This window comes from Ciconia boyciana, unplaced genomic scaffold (genome assembly GCF_034638445.1).
Source record: "Ciconia boyciana unplaced genomic scaffold, ASM3463844v1 HiC_scaffold_38, whole genome shotgun sequence".
Classification (NCBI taxonomy): domain Eukaryota; kingdom Metazoa; phylum Chordata; class Aves; order Ciconiiformes; family Ciconiidae; genus Ciconia; species Ciconia boyciana.
Window position 1 is genome coordinate 786,430 of NW_027328406.1, and position 13,523 is coordinate 799,952.

A 13,523-nucleotide genomic window follows, 5' to 3' on the forward strand; every position below is an offset into this window, starting at 1 on the left:
GTCGGCCCTGAGGCTGTTCATCTGCAGCGTGAGCGTGCTCTGGGAGTTGTCCTTGGAGATGGTGAAGCGCCCTTGCACCGCCGGCGCGTAGCCTGTCCAACCACCATCGTCGGTAATACCCGAGACGTACTCGAGCCCCTTCCCCGGTGCCTGTCGCACCCAGAACATGGCGTTGCTGCTGAAGGTGAAGCCGGAGGCCTTGCAGACGAGGGTCAGGGACCCCCCGGGTTTCTGGAGGCCCCCTCCGGACTCGACCAGCTGCACGGCCGCCCGCAGCCCTGCGGAAGGAGCAAGGACAGAATTGAGTCGCCTGCTCCCGGCATCGCCCCCCATATCCGCGCCCGGGGAGGGGGTCAGCGGGGCTGGGTCCTACCTGGCAGGGCTGCGAGGAGGAGGAAGGTGGAGGGAGGTGAAGCTGGGATATGTCCTGCTGGGGGGGTCCTCTGTGCCCAGGGTGCTCGAGTGTGTCAGGGTGACGGTTAAAGCAGAGGAGGGTGCGAGGGGGCTTGAGCAGCCCTGGCCGGCCCCCAGCCCTGTTTCCAGACCCCTGACCCAACCCTGGACCCATTCTACCGAGCCCAGACCCCTGCCCTGAGCCCGGACCCCTTGAACCGAGCCTGGACCAATGTCCTCAGCTTGGACACTTGCGCCAAACCCAGACCCTTTGCACCAAGGCCTCCTCTGCAAGGGCTCCGGCTTCACCTTCAGCGGCAACAGCATGGGATGGATGTGCCAGGTGCCCGGGAAGGGGCTCAAGTTCGTCGCATATATTAGCAGCACTGGTAGTAGCACAGACTACGCGCCAGCGGTCAAAGGGCGCTTCACCATCTCGAGGGACAACTCCCAGAGCACGCTCACGCTGCAGATGAACAGCCTCAGGGCCGACGACACGGCCACCTACTACTGCGTGAGAGGTTATACTGGTGGTGACACCAATCCCAGCCAGCACCCTGCCACAACATCCCTGCACTCTGTCCCTAAGTCCCAGCATCTTCCCAAAACCCTGCACCCAGCCTGGACCCCTGCACCCAGCCTGGACCCCTGCACCAAACCCAGGTCCTTGCCCTGAGCCGCCACCATTTCCACCGAGCCCAGACGTTCTGCACTGAACTCGGATCATTTGCAATGAACCTTGTCCCCTGGATGATACCCAAATGCCCAGCTCTTCCCCCAAACCCCAGCCCTGCGCCTCCTCTGCAAGGGCTCCGGCTCCACCTCCAGCAGCTACGAAATGCTCTGGGTGCGACAGGCGCCCGGGAAGGGGCTCCAGTTGGTCGCGGGTATTTGCAGCGATGGAAGTGACAAATGCTATGTCCCGTCAGTCACGTCAAGGTCTTCCAGCATCCCAACATCTTCCCAAAACCCTTTGCCCCGAGCCTGAGCATCCCTGCCCTGCAGCCCCACATCCCAGCACCTTCCCAGCACCCCTGCACCCAGCACAGACCCTCGCCCTCAGCCCAAATACCTGCTCCATACAAAGAGCCCTGCCCGCACCCAGCTCCTGCCCCGTCCCTGGAGCCCCTGCCTGGCTCCTGCCCCGGGCACCCACACCCCATCCCGCCACCCTGCCTGCTCCGTCCCAGGGACCCCAAACCCCTGCCCCGTGCCCAAACCCCCGTGCCCTGAGCCCCACTGCCTGCACCCAGCCCAAACCCCTGCTCCGTGCCCAAGGCCCTGCCCCGTGCTGCACCCCCTGGGAAGATGCTGAGAACTGGGGGAAGAGCGCAGAGATGTTTCAGGCTGGTGCGAAGGATCAAGGTCTGCGGGAAAACTGGTTGAGGTTTGGGGCAAATGGTCGCGGTTTGGGGCAACAATCTGTTGTGATTTGGGGGCAAACGGTCAACATTTGGGGCAAAACTGGCTGAGATTTGGGGCAAACAGTTGAGGCTTGGGGAAAACGATCGAGGCTTGGGGCAAAAAGGGGCGAGGTTTGGGGCAAAACTAGGCGAGACTAGGGGCATATAGTCGAGGTTTGGGGCAAATTGACATTTGGTGCAACCGGTCAAGGTTTGGGGCAAAAATGGCTGAGATTCGGGGCAAACGGACAATATTTGGGGCAAAACTGGCTGAGATTAGGGGCAACTGATTGAGGTTTGGGGCAAAAAGATTCAAGACTTGGGGCAAAAAGGCAAGGTTTGGGGCAAAAACAGTCGAGGTTTGGGGCAAATGGTTGAGGACTGGGAGCAAACTAGTTGAGGTTTGGGGCAAATGGTCGAGGTTTTGGGAAGATTTGGGGACGCAGCGCAGGGGTGTTGGGGCACGGTGACGGGTTCGGTGCCACAACCATCAGCAGTTTTCGCGCAGTAGTAGGTGGCCGTGTCGTCGGCCCTGAGGCTGTTCATCTGCAGCGTGAGCGTGCTCTGGGAGTTGTCCTTGGAGATGGTGAAGCGCCCTTTGACCGCCGACGCGTAGTATGTGCTACTGCTGCTAATACCCGCGACGAACTCGAGCCCCTTCCCAGGTGCCTGTCGCACCCAAACAATGACGGTGCTGCTGAAGGTGAAGCCGGAGCCCTTGCAGCAAAACAAGCTGGAGGTGGCTCCGACCGCGGCACCGTGCCCCGACGCCCCTGCACGTGTCCCCAAACCCCTGCATCTTCCTGAAACCCCTGGCACTGAGCCAGGACTACTTGCACTAAACCAGAACATGCCTGCACTGTGTCCCCACATCCCAGAATCTTCCCAAAACCCCTGCACCCAGCCCGGACCCTTCCACCCAGCCCAGACCCCTGCACCCAACCCACATCCTTGCCCCAAGCCTTGACCGTTTGCCTTAAGCCCAGAATTCCTGCACCCAGTCTGCATCCTTGTAGCCACCCTCGTGCCCAAATCCTCGGCTCTTGAGCTCGCTGGATGCTGCCCCCTCAGCCCCGTCGTCCTTACCACCAGCACCACCACCGGTGATTTCTGCCACCCACTCGAGCCCCTTCCCGGGTGCCTGTCGCACCCAGAACATGCCGGAGGTGCTGGAGGTGAAGCCGGAGCCCTTGCAGAGCTGGGGGCTTGGTGCTGGGTTTTCAGAAAGATGCTGGGATTCTGGGACACACTACCATCGCTCTGAATACCCGCGATGAACGGATCCCCTTCCCGGGCGCCTGTCGCACCCAAACCATGCCGGTGCTGCTGAAGGTGAAGCCGGAGCCCTTGCAGAGGAGGTGCAGGGACCCCCCGGGTGTCCAGGCTCAGTGCAAGGGTCCAGGGTGTGGAGCAAAGGATCTGGGCATCGTGCAGGGGTTGGGTTCAGGGGTCCAGGTTCACTGCAGGGGTTTTGGGAAGATGCTGGGAATGGGGAAACAGTGCAAGGGTGTTTGGTTGAGGTGCAAACAGTCCAGGTTCAGTGCAAAGATCCGGGCTGAGGACATTGGTCCAGGCTCGGTTCAAGGGGTCCGGGCTCAGGGCAGGGGTCCAGGCTCGGTGGAAGGGGTCAAGGGTTGGATCAGGGGTCTGGAAACAGGGCTGGGGGCCGGCCAGGGCTTCTCAAGCCCCCTCGCACCCTCCTCTGCTTTAACCATCCCCCGGACCCACTCGAGCCCCCCTGGGCACAGAGGACCCCCCAGCAGGACACATCCCAGCTCAGGCCCCCTCCACCTTCCTCCTCCTCCTCGCAGCCCTGCCAGGTAGGACCCAGCCCCGCTGACCCCCTCCCCGGGCGCGGATATGGGGGGCGATGCCGGGAGCGGGCGACTCAATTCTGTCCTTCCTCCTTCCGCAGGGCTGCGGGCGGCCGAGCAGCTGGTCGAGTCCGGAGGGGGCCTCCAGAAACCCGGGGGGTCCCTGCGCCTCCTCTGCAAGGGCTCCGGCTTCACCTTCAGCAGCAAAGGCATGGCTTGGGTGCGACAGGCACCTGGGAAGGGGCTCGAGTTTGTTGCGGGTATTGACAGCTTTGGTAGCACAAGCTACGCGCCAGCAGTCAAAGGGCGCTTCACCATCTCGAGGGACAACTCCCAGAGCACGGTCACGCTGCAGATGAACAGCCTCAGGGCCGACGACACGGCCACCTACTACTGCGCGAAAGAAGCTGATGCTGGTGTGTAGCTGGGAAAAAGAATCCCCATCAGCGATGCCCGGCAGCCCCCTCCCCTCTGTGCCAAAGTGTCAAATACTGACCATTTGCCCCAAATCTCAATCGTTTTTGCCCCAAACCTCAAGCGATTGCCCCAAATCTCAACAGTTTGCCCCAAACCTCAAGTGATTGCACTATATCTTGACTATTTTTGCCCCAAACCTCGACAGTTTGCCCCAAATGTCAACTCTTTTTGCCCCAAACCTTGACTATTTGCTCCAAACCTCGACTGTTTTTGCCCCAACACTCGGTCATCTGCCCCTAATGTCAGATGATTTTGCAGCAAATATTGACCACTTGCCCCAAACCTCGACCATCTACCCCAAACCTGGAAAATTTTGCCCCAAATCTTGACCGTTTTAGCCAAAACCTTGACCGTTTGTCCCAAACCTCAACCTCTTGCCCCAAACCACGACTGGTTTTCTCCCACAACTCGACTATTTGCCCCAAACCTCGACCGTTTTTGCCCCAAACCTCGACCGTTTACCCCAAACCTCGAACATTTTTGCCCAAAACCTCGATTGTTTGCACCAAATTTTGACTGTTTTAGCCCAAGCCTTGACCGTTTGCCCCGAAGCTCAAACATTTGCCCCGAATTTCGACTGGTTTTCTCCCAAAATTTTGCCACGTGCCCCAAACCTCGACTGTTTTTGCCCCAAACCTTGACTCTTTGCCCCAAATCTCGACTCTTTTTGCCCCAAACCTCCACCGTTTGCCCCTAATCTCAGCCGGTTTTTCCCCAAATATTGACTATTTGCCCCATATCTCAGCCATTTTTGCCCCAAACCTCAAGCGATTGCCCCAAATCTCAACCATTTGCCCAAAACCCCAAGTGATTGCCCAAATCTTGACCATTTTTGCCTCAAACCTCAACTGGTTGCCCCAAATGTCAACACTTTTTGCCCCAGACCTCAACTATTTGCCCCAAATCTCGACTGATTTTTCCCCAAACCTCAACCATTTGCCCGTAACCTCAACCGTTTGCCCCTAATCTCAGCTGGTTTTGCCCCAAATCGCAACCATTTTTGCCCCAAATCTCGACTATTTTCCCCAAACCTTGGTCGTTTTCCCGAAATCTTGACCGTTTTTCTCCCAAAACTCGACCATTTGCCCCAAACCTCGACTGTTTTAGCCCCAAATGCCGACCGTTTGCCGCAAATCTTCACCACTTGCCCCAAACCTCGACCGTTTTTGCCCCAAACCTCTGTCGTTTGCACCAAATCTTGACCATTTTAGCCCAAACTTCAACCGTTTGCCCCATACCTCAACCATTTGCCCCAAACCTCGACTGGTTTTCTCCCAAAACTCGACTGTTTGCCCCAAACCTCGACCGTTTGCCCCAAACCTCAACTGTTTGCCTCAAATCTCAGCCAATTTTGCCCCAAATATTGATCATTTGCCCGCAAATCTCAACCGATTTTGCCCCATACTTCCACCATTTGCCCCAAACCTCGACTGTGTTTGCCCCAAACCTCAACCGTTTGCCCCTAAGCTTGGCCGGGTTTGCCCCAAATATTGACCTTTTGCCCCAAATCTTGAACATTTTTGCCCCAAACTTCGACCGTTTGCCCCTAATCTCAGCCGCTTTTGCCCCAAATATTGACTGTTTGCCCCCAAATCTCAGCCATTTATGTCCCAAACCTCAACCATTTGCCCCAAACCTCGACTTTTTGCCCTGAAACTCAACAATTGCCCTAAACCTCGACTGTTTGCCCCCACACTCAAACATTTGCCCCAAACTTCGACGGGTTTTCTCCCAAAAGTCAACCATTTGCCCCAAACCTCGACCGGTTTTCTCCCAAAACTTGACCACTTGCCCCAAACCTCGACTGTTTTTGCCCCAAACCTTGACTCTTTGCCCCAGATCTTGACTCTTTTTGCCCGAAACCTCAACGGTTTGCCCCTATGCTAATCAGGTTTTGCCCCAAATATTGATCGTTTGCCTGAAATCTCGACGGTTTTGCCCCAAAACTGAAGCGATTGCCCCACATCTTGACCATTTCTGCCCCAAACCTTGACCAGTTGCCCCAGATGTCAACACTTTTTGCCCCAAACCTTGACTATTTGCCCCAAATCTCGACTGTTTTTCCACAAACCTCGACCATTTGCTGAAACGTCAACCATTTGTCCCAAACTTCGACTGTTTTTGCCCCAAAACTCGACCGTTTGCCCCCACTCTTGACCACTTGCCCCAAACCTCTCGGTGCAGGGGTTTGGGAAGCTGCTGCGATGCTGGGACGCGCTGCAGGGACGTTGGGGCTCGGTGCTGGGGTCCAGGCTGGGGCAGGCAGATGAACCGGCTGGAGCCGTCCCAGCGCGGCACAGAGGGCTGGGGGCTGCCGGGCATCGCTGATGGGGATTCTTTTTCCCAGCTACACACCAGCATCAGCTTCTTTCGCGCAGTAGTAGGTGGCCGTGTCGTCGGCCCTGAGGCTGTTCATCTGCAGCGTGAGCGTGCTCTGGGAGTTGTCCCTTGAGATGGTGAAGCGCCCTTGCACTGCCGGCGCGTACTCTGCACTACTAGCATCGCTCCAAATACTCGCGACGTACTCGAGTCCCTTCCCGGGCACCTGTCGCACCCAAACCATGGCATTGCTGCTGAAGGTGAAGCCGGAGGCCTTGCAGACGAGGGTCAGGGACCCCCCGGGTTTCTGGAGGCCCCCTCCGGACTCGACCAGCTGCACGGCCGCCCGCAGCCCTGCGGAAGGAGGAAGGACAGAATTGAGTCGCCCGCTCCCGGCATCGCCCCCCATATCCGCGCCCGGGGAGGGGGTCAGCGGGGCCGGGTCCTACCTGGCAGGGCTGCGAGGAGGAGGAGGAAGGTGGAGGGGGGCGGAGCTGGGATGTGTCCTGCTGGGGGGTCCTCTGTGCCTAGGGGGGCTCGAGTGGCTCAGGGGGATGGTGAAAGCAGAGGAGGATGTGAGGGGGCTTGAGCAGCCCTGGCCGGCCCCCAGCCCTGTTTCCAGACCCCTGACCCAACCCTGGACCCCTTCCACGGAGCCCGAACCCCTGCCCTGAGCCCGGACCCCTTGCACTGAGCCTGGACCCCTGCACAGTGCAGAAACCCTTTGCTTTGAGCCCCGAACCCTTGCACTGAGCCTGGACCTCTGCCCGAACCTGGACCTCTGAAATGAGCCCAGACCCCTTCCTGTGCCCAAACCCCCCTGCACCCCAGCTTTGCTCCCCTGAAGCTGGTGCCAGCCTGCAGCAAGGCACAGAGGGACCTGGGGGGTCCCCTCTTCTGCCCCTCCCCAGGGCTGCGGGCGGCCGTGCAGCTGGTCGAGTCCGGAGGGGGCCTCCAGACACCCGGGGGGTCCCTGCCCCTCCTCTGCAAGGGCTCTGGCTTCACCTTCAGCGGCACCAGCATGGGATGGGTGCGACAGGTGCCCGGGAAGGGGATCCGGTTCATCGCGCAAATTAACACTGGTGGTAGTGGCACAAACTACGCGTCGGCGGTGCAAGGGCGCTTCACCATCTCGAGGGACAACTCCCAGAGCACGGTCACGCTGCAGATGAACAGCCTCAGGGCCGACGACACGGCCACCTACTACTGCGCGAAAGCTGCTGATGGTGCTGGTGGTGCTGCTGGCACCGACCCCGTGTCTGGGCAGGAAAAGCGCAGGCGAGCGGTGTCCCCGCGGGAGGCAGCGATGCCCGGCAGCCCCCAGCCCTCTGTGCAGGGTCCAAGCTGATGACACTGGTCCAGGCTCATTGCAAGGGGTCCAGGCTCATGGCAGGGGTCCGGGCTCCGTGGAAGGGATCCAGGGTTGAGTCAGGGGTCTGGAAACAGGGCTGGGGGCCGGCCAGGGCTGCTCAAGCCCCCTCGCACCCTCCTCTGCTTTCACCATCCCCCTGAGCCACTCGAGCCCCCCTGGGCACAGAGGACCCCCCAGCAGGACACATCCCAGCTCAGGCCCCCTCCACCTTCCTCCTCCTCCTCGCAGCCCTGCCAGGTAGGACCCAGCCCCGCTGACCCCCTCCCCGGGCGCGGATATGGGGCGATGCCGGGAGCGGGCGACTCAATTCTGTTGAGATTTGGGGGCAAACGGTCAACATTTGGGGCAAAACAGTCGAGATTTGCGGCAAACAGTCGAGGTTAGGGGCAAAAAATGTTGACATCTGGGGCAACCGGTCGAGGTTAGGGGCAAAAATGGTCAAGATCTGGGGCAATCACTTCAGGTATGGGGCAAATGTTTGAGATTTGGGGCAATCGCTTGAGTTTTAGGGCAAAAATGGCTGAGATATTAGGGCAAACAGTCAATATTTGGTGCAAAACCAGCTCAGATTAGGGGCAAATGGTGGAGGTCTGGGGCAAAAAGAGTCGAGATTTGGGGCAAACAGTCAGGGTTTGGGGAATGGTCAAGATCTGGCAGAAAACCAATCGAGGTTTGGGACAAATGATAGAGTTTTGGGAGAAAAGCGGATGAGGTTTTGGGGAAATGGTTGAGTTTCGGGGCAAACGGTCAAGATTTGGGCAAAACCGGTCAAGATTTGGTGCAAACGATCAAGGTATGTGGCCAAAATAGTCGAGGTTTGGGGCAAAACCAGTTGAGATTTGGGGCAAACAGTTGAGGTTTGGGGAAAACGATTGAGATTTGGGGCAAAAACGGTCGAGGTTTGGGGCAAATGGTTGAGTTTCAGAAGACAACCAGTCGCGGTTTGGGAAAAATGGTTGAGTTTTGGGACAAACGGGCAAGGTTTGGACTAAAATGGTTGAGATTTGGGGCAAATGCTCGAGGTTTGGGGCAGAAATGGTCGAGGTTTGGGGCAAGTGGTCCAGATTTGGGGCTAACGGTTGAGATTTGGGGCAAAAATGGCCTAGGTTTTGGGAAACGGTCAATATTTGGTGCAAAATCAGGTGAGATTAGGGCCAAATGGTCGAGTTCTGGGGCAAAAACATTCGAGGTTTGGGGCAAAGGGTCAATATTTGGGGCAAACAAGGCCAAGCTTAGGAGCAAACGGTCGAGGTTTGGGGCAAAAACGGTCGAGATTTGGGGCAAACAGTCAATATTTGGGGCAAAACCGGCTGAGATTAGGGGCAAACGGTTGAGGTGTGGGGCAAAAAGATTCGAGACTTGGAGCCAAAAGTCAAGGTTTGGGGCAAAAACTATTGAGGTTTGGGGCAAGTGGTCAAGTTTTGGGAGAAAAAACAGGCAAGGTTTGGGTCAAATGGTTGAGGATTGGGAGAAAACCGGTCGAGGTTTGGGGCAAATGGTTGAGTTTCGGGGCAAATGGTCGAGGTTTTGGGGAGATTTGGGGACGCAGCGCAGGGGTGTTGGGGCACGGTGAGGGGTTCGGTGCCAGCACCATCAGCACTTTTCGCGCAGTAGTAGGTGGCCGTGTCGTCGGCCCTGAGGCTGTTCATCTGCAGCGTGAGCGTGCTCTGGGAGTCGTCCTTGGAGATGGTGAAGCGCCCTTTGACCGCCGACGCATAGTATGTGCTACCACTGCTGCCAATAGCTCCGACCCACTCGAGCCCCTTCCCAGGCGCCTGTCGCACCCACTCCATGCTGAAGCTGCTGAAGGTGAAGCTGGAGCCCTTGCAGACGAGGGTCAGGGACCCCCCGGGTTTCTGGAGGCCCCCTCCGGACTCGACCAGCTGCTCGGCCGCCCGCAGCCCTGCGGAAGGAGGAAGGACAGAATTGAGTCGCCCGCTCCCGGCATCGCCCCCCATATCCGCGCCCGGGGAGGGGGTCAGCGGGGCTGGGTCCTACCTGGCAGGGCTGCGAGGAGGAGGAGGAAGGTGGAGGGGGGCGGAGCTGGGATGTGTCCTGCTGGGGGGTCCTCTGTGCCCAGGGGGGCTCGAGTGGGTCAGGGGGATGGTTAAAGCAGAGGAGGGTGCTGTGGGATAATGGGATAAGTGCCTCCCCGGCAAACTTAGAAATCTCTGTAGAGTCACTTTATTCTCTTTCAACGTGTGTGTAGCCGGCAGCGTTACTCACGCTGTTGGTTTTTGCACGTGCTTTGCAGACTGAATTTCTCCCCGGTCATCCAAAGCCCCCGTGTGCCTGTTGCTCTAACAAACTGCGCTCTTCACTAATCTGCCCTTAGTTCTCCGTGAACACGACCAGACTCTTTAAGCGTGGCCGTGATAGTTCATGCAACACGACCAGACCGGGGGTGCAGCGCGTGATTCGTGAATCCGTAATCGTGAAGTTCAGTACGCTGGACGCGACCGGACTTCTCACGTTGTCAGATGAAGGCTGTCGCCTTGACGGACGTTGCGAAGCTGTTTCAGTGAAAGCCCTGAGAGGGCTCGGACAGGCAAACGTTGACTCTGATGGGTGGGTGCATGTGCAGTCCTCAGAAAATAACCGTGGAGCAAGTCTGAGACTAAGACTGGACTCAGCCGCACCAAGAGTTGAGAAAGCAAGGGGGTCCGGTCTGAACCTCGTGACTCAACGGGAGGGTTCCCCCCCCAGCCACTCCTCAGACTCCTACGCGACAGTAACTCTGAACGCAACAGGTACGAGGGGGCTTGAGCAGCCCTGGCCGGCCCCCAGCCCTGTTTCCAGACCCCTGACCCAACCCTGGACCCCTTCCATGGAGCCTGGACGCCTGCCCTGAGCTCAGACTCCTTGAATTGATCCTGGACCAATGTCATCAGCTTGGGCCCTGCACAGAGGGCTGGGGGCTGCTGGGCATCGCTGCCTCCCGCGGGGACACCGCTCGCCTGCGGTTTTCCTGCCCAGACACGGGGTCGGTGCCAGCAGCACCACCAGCACCACCAGCATTTTTCGCGCAGTAGTAGGTGGCCGTGTCGTCGGCCCTGAGGCTGTTCATCTGCAGCGTGACCGTGCTCTGGGCGTTGTCCTTCGAGATGGTGAAGCGCCCTTTGACCGCCGGTGCGTAGCCTGTCCAACCACCACCGCTGTTAATACCCGCGACGTACTCGAGCCCCTTCCCGGGCGGCTGTCGCACCCAGTTCATGCCGGTGCTGCTGAAGGTGAAGCCGGAGCCCTTGCAGAGGAGGCGCAGGGACCCCCCGGGTTTCTGGAGGCCCCCTCCGGACTCAACCAGCTGCTCGGCCGCCCGCAGCCCTGGGGAGGGGCATAAGGGGAGACCCCCAATTTCCCCAAACCCTGCTCCACATGGCCGCTGCTTTGTGGGAGCAAAAGCGCAAAAGCTCTGAGCGTCGTGTGGGGGTCTGGGCTCGGTCCGGAGGGTCCGGGCTGGGTGCAAGGCACCGGGCTTGGAGCAGGGCTTTGGGCTCAGAGGAAAGGGCCTGGGTTTGGTGCAGGGGTCTGGGCTGGGGGACGGGGTCCATACCCAGTGGAACCGTTTGGGGCAGCTGTTGAGATGCTGGGACACAGCGCAGGGATGTCCGGGGTCAGGGTGGGGTTCGGGCTTCATACAAGGGTCTGGGCTCAACGCAGAACGTCCAGGCTGGGTGCAGGGGTCCAGGGTGGGTGCAGGGGTCCAGGGTGGGTGCAGGGGTCCAGGGTGGGTGCAAGAGTCTGGGCTTGCTGCAAGGGTCCGGGCTGGGATGATGCTGGGACTTAGGGACACAGTACAGGGATGTTGGGGCAAGGTGCTGGCTGGGATTGGTGTCACCACCAGTATAATCTTTCGCGCAGTAGTAGGTGGCCGTGTCGTCGGCCCTGAGGCTGTTCATCTGCAGCGTGACCGTGCTCTGGGAGTCGTCCCTCGAGATGGTGAAGCGCCCTTGCACCGCCGATGCATATTCTGTGGTTCTACCATCGCTGCTAATATATGCGACGAACTCGAGCCCCTTCCCGGGCGCCTGTCGCACCCAGAGCATTTCGTAGCTGCTGGAGGTGGAGCCGGAGCCCTTGCAGAGGACACACGGGGCTGGGGTTTGGGGAAGAGCTGGGGATTTGGGTATCATCCAGGGGACAAGGTTCATTGTAGGGATCCAAGATCAGTGCAATAGGCGTGGGCTCGGTGGAAATGGTTGAGGCTCAAGGCAAGGACCTGGGTTTGGTGCATGGGTCCATGTTTGGTGCAGGGGTCCAGGCTGGGTGCAGGGGTGTCAGCAATATGCTGGGACTAAGGGACACAGTGCGGGGATGTTGGGGCACGGTGCCGGGCTCAGCGCCACCAACACCAGCTTCTTTCGCACAGTAGTAGGTGGCCGTGTCGTCGGCCCTGAGGCTGTTCATCTGCAGCGTGAGCGTGCTCTGGGAGTTGTCCCTCGAGATGGTGAAGCGCCCTTGCACCGCCGGCGCGTAGTATGTGCTACTACTATCGCTCCAAATACTCGCGACGTACTCGAGCCCCTTCCCGGGCGCCTGTCGCACCCAGAACATGTCGGTGCTGCTGAAGGTGAAGCCCCAGCCCTTGCAGGACAGGGCTCGTGCAGGGATTCAGGCTCAAGGCAGGGTTCTGGGCTGGGCGCAAGAGTTTGGGCTCAGGACAGGGTATTTTGGCACAGTGCAAGGGTTTGGGGTGCCTGGGATGGACGCTGGGATTTGCAGACTCAGTGCAGGGATGTTCCGGCTCGGTGCAGGGGTGTGGACACGGTGCAAGCATTTTGGGGAGATGCTGGGATTTGGCACAGAGCGGATCCACGCTCAAGCTTGATGCTGGGGTCCAAGCTGAGGGCCGAAGTTTGGCACCGTGCAGAGGTTTGGGCTCAGGGCAGGGGTTTTGGCTGCGTGCAGGGCTGGGGTCAATGGGACGGAGCAGGCAGGGTGCAGGGAGCCGGTTTGTGTGCACAAGACTGGGTCTGGGGGCAGGGGTCTGCTCTGGGGCAGGGGTCCAGACGGAATTCAGGTCACCGGGCACAGGGCATCGGAGCAGGGCAATGCCAGGCATCGCTGCCTCGCTGGGAAAAAACAATAACTGTAGGTTTTTTACCATACACGCACCACCAGGTTGTTTCGCGCAGTAGTAGGTGGCCGTGTCGTCGGCCCTGAGGCTGTTCATCTGCAGCGTGAGCGTGCTCTGGGAGTTGTCCTTGGAGATGGTGAAGCGCCCTTGCACCGCCGGCGCGTAGCCTGTCCAACCACCATCGTCGGTAATACCCGAGACGTACTCGAGCCCCTTCCCAGTGCCTGTCGCACCCAGAACATGGCGTTGCTGCTGAAGGTGAAGCCGGAGGCCTTGCAGACGAGGGTCAGGGACCCCCCGGGTTTCTGGAGGCCCCCTCCGGACTCGACCAGCTGCACGGCCGCCCGCAGCCCTGCGGAAGGAGCAAGGACAGAATTGAGTCGCCTGCTCCCGGCATCGCCCCCATATCCGCGCCCGGGGAGGGGGTCAGCGGGGCTGGGTCCTACCTGGCAGGGCTGCGAGGAGGAGGAAGGTGGAGGGAGGTGAAGCTGGGATATGTCCTGCTGGGGGGGTCCTCTGTGCCCAGGGGGGCTCGAGTGTGTCAGGGTGACGGTTAAAGCAGAGGAGGGTGCGAGGGGGCTTGAGCAGCCCTGGCCGGCCCCCAGCCCTGTTTCCAGACCCCTGACCCAACCCTGGACCCATTCTACCGAGCCCAGACCCCTGCCCTG

General features: G+C 59.4%; 1 pseudogene; it reads right to left on the reverse strand.

Moving 5' to 3' along the window:
- Positions 1-12,799: 12,799 nt before the first annotated feature.
- LOC140645780 (immunoglobulin heavy variable 3-23-like) lies at positions 12,800-13,497 on the reverse strand (annotated as a pseudogene).
- Positions 13,498-13,523: the final 26 nt, after the last annotated feature.